This window comes from Mytilus californianus, unplaced genomic scaffold (assembly GCF_021869535.1).
Source record: "Mytilus californianus isolate M0D057914Y unplaced genomic scaffold, xbMytCali1.0.p SCAF_3, whole genome shotgun sequence".
Classification (NCBI taxonomy): Eukaryota; Metazoa; Mollusca; class Bivalvia; order Mytilida; family Mytilidae; genus Mytilus; species Mytilus californianus.
In genome coordinates, this window is record NW_026262679.1 from 76,952,185 (window position 1) to 76,964,045 (window position 11,861).

The window sequence follows — 11,861 nt, forward strand, 5'->3', positions numbered from 1 at the left end:
GCTTTGAACTAGCTTTCAGTAACTGCAGGTAGTTTTATATGGTGATTTGTAACTATTATTTTAATGTCAGTAACTTTTGTGAATTGCACAGATCATTGCAATTAATTTTTACAGTTTCTTGTTATGTTGGGCTGTCACACCACTGTCCTAGATTAACATATATTTAACCTGCACCTTCTTGATATGTCGGTCTTAAGTAAGGACCTGTAAATTCAGTGGTTGTTGTTTGTTCATTCCTATTATATTTATTTCATCTTAAATTGTTATGATATAAATCTCTCTTTCTTAATTGAATTTTTCTTATTTTTCATATAAGGGCCTTTATAGCCCTTTTTATGCGACCGCAAAAAAAATTTGCGGTGGTATATTGGTATGACCATGATGACGTTGTCGTCGTCCGAAGACACATTGGTTTTCGCACTCTAAGAATGGATCTCTATGAAATTTTACCATAAGGTTCAATACCACAAAAGGAAGGTTGGGATTGATTTTGGGGGTTATGGTACCAACAGTTAAGGAATTAGGGGCCAAAAAGGGGCCAAAAAATTAGCATTTTTGTAACTTCTAGACATAACTTGTGTGTTAGTGTATGGATCTCTCTGACATTGTACCACAAGGTTCCATATCACAAAGGGAATGCTGGGATTGATTTTGGGGGTAATTGCCTCCAAATTTTAGGAATTAGGGGCCAAAAAAGGGGCAAAAACAAGCATTTTTCTAGTTTCAGGACAATAACTTGTGTGTAAGTGTATGGATCTTTCTGAAATTGTACTACAAGGTTCCATATCACAAAGGGAAAGCTGGGTTTGAGTTTGGGGGTAATTGCCCAAAACGTTTAGGAATAAGGGGCCAAAAATAAGCATTTTTCTAGTTTCCAGACAATAACTTGTGTTCAAGTGTATGGATCTCTCTGAAATTGTACTGCAAGGTACCATACCACAAAGGGAAGGCTGGGGTTGATTTTAGAAGTAATTGCCCCAAAATTTTAGGAATTAGGGGCCAAAAAGGGGCAAAAGACAAGCATTTTTCTAGTTTCAGGACAATAACTTGTGTAAGTGTATGGATCTTTATGAAATTGTACTACACGGTTCCATATCACAAAGGGAAAGCTGGGTTTGAGTTTGGGGGTAATTGCCCTAAACGTTTAGGAATTTGGGGCCAAAAAGGGGCATTAAACAAGCATTTTTTCTAGTTTCCAGACAATAACTTGTGTTCAAGTGTATGGATCTCTGAAATTGTACTGCAAGGTACCATACCACAAAGGGAAGGTTGGGATTGAGTTTTGGGGTGATGAATCATAAGGGGGTTCAAAAAATTACGGGGAGGGATTTTTTTTCCTTTTTTTCCTTTTTTTTTCTTTAAAATTTTCCATTTTAAATTGGTTATTTCTGATTTATATATAAAAGCAAATAATAATGATATGGTTTGAATAGGTAAATTAAAAATTTTTAAGTTCTTAGACCACATTCATTCTGTGTCAGAAACCTATGCTGTGTCAAATATTTAATCACAATCCAAATTCAGGGCTGTATCAAGCTGGAATGTTGTGTCCATACTTGCCCCAACTGTTCAGGGTTCTACCTCTGCGGTCGTTTCAAGCTGCGCCCAGCGGAGTATTTTATTATGGCATGGATTTTTCTCATTGTTGAAGGCTGTACAAATGCTGACATCAATTTCATTTGAATTTTGGTGGATAGTTGTCTCATTGGCAATCAATCTCATCTCCTTACTTTTGTACTTACATCTTGACTTAATGTCAGGGAATCATTTTCAGCTGTACTGGGTTGTGCATCTATCTTTGCAGAAGAGTCATCATCCTGTAAGAAAATGTTCTATTTAACAAATAATCCTTAATATGATGATGTTGTTTGGGATGATAAAAATCTAAATAATTAGTCAATATCATTATTTATAGAATAGTTTTGGGGATCAACTGGGGAATGTACAGTAATTACTCTACTATTTTTACCAGTGTACTTGATTTTTTTGCAAGTGCAATCACAAAACATGTGTAACCCTATCACATTTTTTAAGTGCATGTACCAAGCCAGAATCATGTTATCCATTAGTTGTAGGTCTTTGTCTACCATAATGTTTTTTGGGTATTGTTGGCTTTTGAATTGCTAAATTTATTTTCTTTTCAAGGCCTTTTATAGCTTATTATCTGACAAGGGTTAATGCCTATTGTCAAAGTATGTAGAACAAGTTATTCAAATTTTTATACTTTTGGTCTTTAATGGATATATATATAATGGAAATATGAAGCTGCTGAACCAACGCCTTTGTGGTGAAGTGAAGGTAGAGTCACTAAAGAGGATACCCGATGGTATGCAGGGTTGTCAATAAAAATTAATAAAATACTGCTGGATTGACAACAACACTTTAGTGAACTGCAAGTTTTATTGTGTCGACTAGTTTCGCCGATTAGATCGGCGTCTTCAGGACAAATTATATAGAAATTACAATCCCTGAAGTATAAAAAAATGGTATCTAAATTTTAACGTCATAATGTGTTTACTCCATTGTCTTTGTTGTTCCTGGTTACCAATGTATGAATGAAATGAAAAAATTACAAATGTATGTACATAAAGATAGTAAATTAAAAAATGTGTGTAACATGATTGTAAGTACAATGTCAGTGTACAGTTTGTATAAAGTTTCTTCCTAATTTGGACAACACTTTTCCTCTTATTTGTTTGTAGTTCGGCAGAGGTTGAAGGTATCGGTTGATTGCTGGCTTCTTGAAATTCTTCGGTATTGTTCAGAATTTCAAGAAGCCAGCAATCAATCGATACCTTCAACCTCTGCCAAACTACAAACTAATAAAAGGAAAAGAACAAACGAAGATCAGACAGCAGAATCCACGTACAAAGAAGAGCCGCAAAGGATTCGAGAAATAAATGTACCATCATTCCGTGCCTTCAGAAAATTAAATGTTAAATTACTTAAGTGCCAGCAACACCAAAATTATTTAAATAAATGTAAAAACAGAGATACCATCCCGAAATTGCCTAGAAATTTTGCGACGGTTAACCACTTTACGGCATTCCCGACGCGATTGGAAGTAGTACCTCTGGCTAAAGGGAAGCCAGTCGAAGTGGTAGGGGTGTGCCCTAAAAGTGTTGTCCAAATTAGGAAGAAACTTTATACAAACTGTACATAATATAATGGAAATGTATTGTACCACCAGATACCTTATTTTCATATCTTAGAGATGAGTTTGTTATCAATTAACCCATAAGGGTAGAAAGTATTGTCTGTGTTTCAACTTTTCTGATTTTCAATAAAATTGTCATTAATACATTTCCATAAATCTTTTTTTAAAGTTTACCTTAATTCAGCTTAAGAAGTTGGAACATAGACATATTTTACTTACAATATTCATTATGCTTAAACAGCTGGATGTTTCTGTTTTTTCTTTCTCTGTTGTGTCCAAATCTGAATGCAGAAATAAATGAGAAATATCTAATCTTAAACATGTTAAAGTAAATACAAATTAGAATTACACAATAGCAACATACAAAATGAATAACAATATAAAACATCTCTATTCATTTTGTTTATCAAATAATTTAGGCATCATGGTGTTCAGCGGCTGCTATAAGTCTTGTATATATGTGCAAAAATATGCATTTTTTTAAATGAATTTGTATGTCTTGTAATTTTTACAGTAAATATATAGCTGTGCCAAAAGCTCATGAGACACCAAGTAAACTGTTGCCAAAATGAAATGAAATATTTAGAAATCTGCTTGATACCATTGGTTGAATGGCTGTATTAAAACTTGCAAGACTATTTGTACTATTTGTTTTAAATTTCTCAAAGCTCTCTACAACGATCAACTTGTAAAAACATGTCTTGAATCTGAGGTTAAATTCCAATAACACTTAAAAGACTTGTACAAAAAATTTCAAACCAGTGTGGTTATTATCTAAATTCAAATCGCAAATAATATGTTGTCTCATTGGCACTCATACCACATCTTCCTATATCTATTTCCAGCATGTATGTAAATCATTCCAAGACTAAATAAATAATAACCATAGGTGGATCCCCCCACCCCCTTTTGTGGGAAAAATTTGGTTAATCATTATATAGGAAATCACTGAAACATCAATGGAGTTGGCCCCCTCTTAGGGCAGTCAGAGGGTCCCTTGTGAATATTTCTGGATCTGCCACAGATAACAATTTGTAAACAACATCTAATATTTACAAACTTTAAGATTTTCAACAAAATGTACATCTATTTCTGTGAATTTAATATAATTACCTTCTGTATCCTCAATTGTGGAAGGAGCTACTTTTTTGCTGCAACTTCTGCATAATCCTGGAATATAATATTTCAAAATAATGCAAACTACAGACAAGTTTACAACTTTATTATAATCTAAAGGTTCTTTTGTAAAACTCTATTGATTCTACTATGTTAGATTTTGACCTCACTACATGAATCGTTTTTAAGTACCAGAAGTGTGCTTTCATGAAAAGAGTCACATTTGAGTACCAACAGTGTGCTTTCATAAAAATGGTCATATTGGAATACCAACAATGTGCTTTCGTTCAAAGATTACTGTAGTACCTGGGTTTTTTTTATCATTAATCATGTTAATAATATTCATATACCAAATGTATATCTGCCATATTTTATTTTAATATTCATAATTTTTTTTTATAAATTATGTCATTAGTTTTCTAGTCATGCTATGTTAGTTTGAATTATTTAACATTTTACACGTCCGACCATTTATCATGTTTATACCATGATACATTGTAGCTAACTATACAGTATGAGTTGTTCTCATTGTTGAAGGCTGTACAGAGACATCTGATTGATTACTACCACTTTACTTGGAAGATAGCTGTCTCATCATGCTCACATGCAATCATATCATATATCCTCATGATTTATTTTAAAATTATATATATACTATGAAGTGAATTAAATGTAAACAAAAATGTGTACAAGTTCAGCAAAAAAACATTAATTTGATTTTATTATGTTGAAAGTGAAATTACTGAACCATAGACATATTATCATGATTATATTACCTACACTTTCAACCCTTCATGATATATTTGTCACAAAATAAATGACTAAATAGTTACAACTGACAGATGTCTCATGAAAGACATGAAAGCGTCATTTGAGGGGTACTTGTGAATTTGATCCATCATCCATGGCAGTATACAATGAAATAAAATTGGCATATTTCATATAAGATATAAAGCATGCAGCACTTAACACTGGTCAGCTCATAGTCACAATTTTCAAAACAAAATAATGAGGAATTTAACCTTGTAAATCCATATTATATCTGAAAATTGAATTTTAAGGAAGTACCACCTTTTCACAAAATACTATTCTTTACTAGATTAGAGGGAAAATGAAATGCACTAAATAAATCTAAAATCTTTGTTAACTTACCTGTACCCACTGGAAGAAGGACACCAAAAGACTGCAAAACATCACGACTTTCAGGAACTGTAATTCCTCTGTATGCTTTCCCATTCCCAGAATGAGATGGGTGGCTGCATGTTCTTTTTTGTTTAAAATAGATACCCAGTTTATATCGATGATGTGGACACACTGTAATATCCCTGTACAAACGATCATCATATAGGCCGACTCTATACAAAATAAGTTCACCTTCTGACTGTCATAGATTCTCCCAAACTAAAATGCCGGTAAGAGCCTCCTGTTGCAACCCCAACACTCTTTAGGTGACTAGTCACGTCCTTAAGACAACATTTAATTTTGATAGCATCATGTTCATGCGGAAATAAATAATAACTTCCACACTCATCAGTTCGAAAGGTTGAAATTCCACATGAGTGTGTCGTCTGCCATTTTCAAGGCAAAAGTGAAAGTAGGGAGTAGTCCCGCAGAAAATAAACAAACTTTCATGAAAATTAATAAGTTATAGCAATTTAATGTTTAATCATATATTTCCACACTGAAATATAATTTGAAGTTAATTTGACCTTAAATTTAATTTTTAAATTACCTTAACCTTGAAATAATTTTGTTTGTTTTGATGAGTAGGAGTTAGCTCCCTTAGTCCATTTTTGAATATTCATAACAACATTTGGCCAGTGTATTTTTAAATAGGGCATATGTGCACCTGGTGATCTTTTGAAGTTTTAAACAACAAATTGCAATCTTCCACTTGACATCATTGTGTATAAAAATTGCTTAGGGATATTTTGTTTAAATGGGTCACTTATTTCAATAAAATGATAGAGAAATCAGTCTTAGAGGGGGAATTTAAAACTTTAGTGTTAAGAGTTCCGGAAACCTTGGATATAACTCAATAAAAATTTGCAAAAGGTTTCCTGCTTGCATGGTGCTTTAATCACTGAAGTTTCAGCAAATATCAATTATTTTGATAAATCACCATTACACAGCACTCTGCATGATTCTTAGGTGGACAGGTACTTAATTATTCCCTTTTCAGCCCCTTGGTTTTTGCACTAGTTATCTCCCATAAAAAATGACGTCATTTACGCCTGTAAACAAAATGGCAACGGCCAGCAGGTAAGAAGCCCACCAAGTGACAAGGTAAATAAAACAAAATTAACCCTTTCAGTGCCACGGCGAAATCGTAAAAATATACATTCAGTGCCAAGGCATGTTTTTCCATCCAAACTGGTTCTGTATTATGACGTTACAGTATCATAACGTCATAGTGTAGGCTTACAATGTACTACAAGAAAGTGTTAGCGGAAAACGCGGGAAAAATAAAAATTTACGGAAAAGTTCAAATATTGATTTTTTTTTTGTGTGAATAAGCATAGTTTTTACCGTATATGCATACATAAATATATTTCTTCTTAAACAAAGAGTTTAAAGTCTTATGAAACTTCAAATTAAACAAAAAATGAAAACATGTTTTTTTTTAACTTTAATAATAGCTGATTTTTCAAGTAAAAAACGCATACAAGGTCATACATATTTTTATAAAGAAAATCTATTATTTTTTTGTCCAAATCTCAATAATATGCATGTACTGCTATTGAATTATATCGTCTTCCCTTATAATAATTCGCAGACAGCTTTTCCGTATGCATTGTTCATGTGCTTAGTGATTTTTTTTAATTGCAATTGAAAAAGTGTTATGAACAACAGTTACTGATAGAATGTAAGAATAAATTATAATCCGATGATATTCACGTAAATAATATTTGTTAATTGGATATATAATTAAAGGCGAATTATAGTATATATATATATAATATATATATGTATCATTTTTGAAATTGGCATCTTCAACGTGAAAATTTCAGCTAAATGATGTATAATATTTGATTGCACGTTGCTTCAGGTACTTGACCATTTCTACCATGAACGTTTTTGGTTGTCTTAATTCTACTTTTGCATTCAAGATGTTAATTCCATATAGCTTTTGTATTAATTTTCAAAGACTTTGTAAATAAAGGCTTGAAAGTTGTGGTTTTTATATAATTATACGAAATGAATGCAAGTGACGATGAATTTAACGCAGAAAAATCTGCTTCTGCGGTTCTTGGAAAATGTGATCTGGTTGGGTCACTACTGTGGATATGCGTATGAATCTTTCCAATGGAATAAGACATGTACAGAAAGTTTATCAAATCACCAATTAATATATATATCTAAATTAAAAAGGAGGGATATGTTGTATATATTTATGATATTTATTTGATAAAATCCCAGCAAATTAACAGAGCTATTATTGCTGTTCTTCCTCTAAAAGTCACAGTGATGCTTTCAACATGTACAAAAAGCTCACAGCAAGTTCAAAATGACCCCTTAGCAATTTTTAACTTCATTTAGACTTAAACTGTCAGATTCTTATGTACATAAAATAACATGTTTCAATCATTTTCATTTTATATTTATTCAAAATACATGTATCAAGAGAATTAATACAGGAAAGTAAAACACTAAATTGACTAATACAATGATGGTGGCATTTTTTTGTTGTTACACTGTACTGTTTTTGCAACAAGAATCAATATTAAGTTGAAATGTCTATGCTATCTGTATGTAATATATGTTGCCAAGTCTGTAGAAACAGCATGTACCAGTATGTCATCACTTGACATTTTGCTTTGCAAATCTTTGTCATCAACTATATTCAAATTCTCAATTTTAGCTAATGACGACTTTGCTGGACCTCTAGTTTCTCAATAGTTTAGATTATTAAAGGTTTGATTAAAAATTGGTCTTTTTTCTGTTGCACTGCATTCTATGTATATATCATGTAAAAATTCCATAGCCCTACTATTAAAACGCTTCAATGGCTAATAGAAACTGTAAAAGACCATCATTCTGCAATATTCAAATTTGTTGTCAAAACTGATTGTAGAGAAACCTTTGTGCTCATGACACATGTCTCAGCCTAGTGAAGTTTCACTATGTAGTTACCATTTTCTTTGTTGGCATATACACCCTTGCCTATGCATATATGATATTTTTCTAAGACATGAGGTTTTTGTATAAACCTTTATGCAATTTCACTCAGGACAAGCAAAGGAAGATTCATCATCTGAAATATCAACAGCTATTACATTTGCTTTTGGAAAATATTCTGTTTCTGCTGTTTCATTATATCCTCCATCTAATTTGTCTTTGTAATATAAGTGTAATTAACAGCATGGCACAAAAGATTTCTTCTTAATAAATGGCATTTGTACCTTCAAAAAAAAAACGCAACATATTATCATAACTTAGGCAAGTATTGAGAAATGCTAAAATAATAGTGTTTTTTTTCTTCTCAAAAATGATCCGAGATATGTTGTTGTCTTAAACAGACTAGAAATTTTACTAACTTTGCTTTTTATTTTAGAACACTACAAAGGTTAGTACTAGTGGAGCCTGACAGGCTTTTCCTTCCTAAGTACCTGAGAACCTTCTCTCATTATTGTATTTTTATGGAGTTTTTTATTGATAACTTCAATTCTTATAATTCTTATGCAATTCATTTGTAACAATAATGTTTATTGGTTGTCAAAATTTTTGGAGGTTAGATTCCACAGTCTTCCTGTCTTTAAACCAGCATTTTCAATTTCGGCTATTTTTTTTTAACCACAAATTTTGCCTGAAAAACGGCTTTTTGACAAAATTAATTTGTATCTTATGAAATATGAGTTTTTTTAATTTGTCTACTTTTTGCCTTTAATTTTTTTATGGGTTAGAAAAACCGGCATAAATTCCAAAAAAAGGGGGGGGGGGGGGGGGGGGCTTTGGACACATGTATCATTGGTCTGCTCAAGACTTTTTTATTTTTGTTTGACAATTCTATTATAATGTACAGTTTGACATGTGACTGCTTCCATTGGCAATTTGTTACAATTTCATGTGATCATTCATTACAACATTTGATAAACCATATCAAATTCATGAACGTGTGCTAGTAAATTTCATTTAGCCAATGTCACAGTACTGACCTGGACCTGAAAATAACCAAAGATAAAAATCATCTAGAATTTGGTCCACCAAGACAATGCATACTGAATGGTGGCATCATTTTTACCATTCTTGAGTTATGCCCCTTAATAAACATAAAAATTGCTGAATTTTTCGTTTCCGTTCTCTTATTAAACTTTAGTTTTCTCAACCAAATGTTATGAAACTTATACACAATGCTTATAATCACCAAAGTTCAGAATACGAAGGGGGGAATTAAGTTTTAATACGACCGCAAAAAAATTTTGAGGTCGTATATTGGTATGACGTTGGTGTCGTCGACGTCAGCGTTGTCGTCGTCATCCGAAGACACATTGGTTTTCGCACTCTAACTTTAGTTTAAGTGAATGGATCTCTATGAAATTTTACCATAAGGTTCAATACTACAAAAGGAAGGTGGAGATTGATTTTGGGGGTTATGGTACCAACAGTAAAGGAATTAGGGGCCAAAAAGGGGCCAAAAATAAGCATTTTTGTAACTTCAAGACATAACTTGTGTGTTAGTGTATGGATCTCTCTGACATTGTACCACAAGGTTCCATATCACAAAGGGAATGCTGGGATTGATTTTGGGGGTAATTGCCTCCAAATTTTAGGAATTAGGGGCAAAAAAGGGGCAAAAAACAAGCATTTTTCTAGTTTCATGACAATAACTTGTGTGTAAGTGTATGGATCTCTCTGACATTGTACCACAATATAAGTTATATCATATGGTTCGCTACTGACCCCCTACGGATCCATAGAGGGTTAGTAAAATCCATAGGGGTGAGGCCGAAGGCCGAATCTCCTGTGGATTTTATTCACCCTCTATGGTCCGTAGGGGGTCAGTAGTTAACCGTATAACGAATTTATCGCCCGCGAGACTTTTTTCCGCTGTGTTTTGTAGAGAAATAAACAATTAAACACAACAACATTAATAGATGACGTCACTAATAACAGTAGACGTGACGTCATGAACCCCCTATGAAATTTACTAACCCCCTACGGATCCATAGGGGGTCACCACGTGACGGCGTTAAACCAATCACAACGTGATAATTTACCGGCGGTGCGATAAGGTTCCATATCACAAAGGGAATGCTAGGATTGATTTTGGGGGTAATTGCCTCCAAATTTTAGGAATTAGGGGCAAAAAAGGGGCAAAAAACAGGCATTTTTTCTAGTTTCATGACAATAACTTGTGTGTAAGTGTATGGATCTCTCTGACATTGTACCACAAGGTTCCATATCACAAAGGAAATGCTGGGATTGATTTTGGGGGTAATTGCCTCTAAATTTTAGGAATTAGGGGCCAAAAAGGGGCAAAAAACGCATTTTTTCTAGTTTCATGACAATAACTTGTGTGTAAGTGTATGGATCTTTATGAAATTGTACTACAAGGTTCCATATCACAAAGGGAAAGCTGGAATTGAGTTTGGGGGTAATTGCCCAAAACGTTTAGGAATAAGGGGCCAAAAAGGGGCAAAAAAATAAGCATTTTTCTAGTTTCAGGACAAGTACTTGTGTGTAGTATATGGATCTTTATGAAATTGTACTGCAAGGTTCCATATCACAAAGGGAAAGCTGGGTTTGAGTTTGGGGGTAATTGCCCTAAACGTTTAGGAATTTGGGGTCAAAAAGGGGCCAAAAAACAAGCATTTTTCTAGTTTCCAGACAATAACTTGTGTTCAAGTGTATGGATCTCTCTGAAATTGTACTGCAAGGTACCATACCAAAAAGGGAAGGCTGGGATTGAGTTTGGGGGTGATGAATCATAAGGGGGTTCAAAAAATTTGGGGGGGGGATTTTTTTTTCCTTTTTTTTCTTTAAAATTTTCCATTTTAAATTGGTTATTTCTGATTTATATATAAAAGCAAATAAGAATGATATGGTTTGAATAGGTAAATTAAAAATTTTAAGTTCTTAGTCCACATTCATTCTGTGTCAGAAACCTATGCTGTGTCAAATATTTAATTACAATCCAAATTCAGTGCTGTATCAAGCTTGAATGTTGTGTCCATACTTGCCCCAACTGTTCAGGGTTCGACCTCTGCGGTCGTATCAAGCTGCGCCCCAGCGAAGCATTTTATTATTATTACATTGATCTTTTGATGTGGTCTTTTCATAGATTCATGACGAGGTCAAGGTCAGATGAAATCTGCCAGACAGACATGTACACTTTACACCAAATATAGTGACCCTCATGCTTATAGTTCCTGAGAAACAGATAAAACCATGTAAACTTATTTAAGGATCTGGTCTTGCTAATCATTTTTAGTATATAAATTTTCTATCTATTATAGTTTTCAGGCTAATAGGCATAACGGAAAAAAATTGGTGTCATTTTCTCTATCTATAGTGGTTTTCAAGATAATAGACAAATTCTCCTTTATCCTTATGTTCTATATTAAACCCATGTTGCCCTTGTTGGTCA

The 11,861-nt window shown here is 33.2% G+C and overlaps 2 long non-coding RNA genes across 2 annotated transcripts; one reads left to right on the forward strand and one right to left on the reverse strand.

Moving 5' to 3' along the window:
• The first annotated feature begins 439 nt into the window (after positions 1–439).
• On the forward strand, positions 440–11,385 carry LOC127735096 (uncharacterized). Its single transcript, XR_007998038.1, has 3 exons — positions 440–477; positions 9,845–9,983; positions 10,507–11,385. It is a non-coding gene; the product is annotated as an uncharacterized LOC127735096 (long non-coding RNA).
• LOC127735100 (uncharacterized) lies at positions 3,376–5,846 on the reverse strand. Its single transcript, XR_007998042.1, has 3 exons — positions 5,426–5,846; positions 4,271–4,327; positions 3,376–3,438 (listed from the first exon to the last, which is right to left on the reverse strand). It is a non-coding gene; the product is annotated as an uncharacterized LOC127735100 (long non-coding RNA).
• Positions 11,386–11,861: the final 476 nt, after the last annotated feature.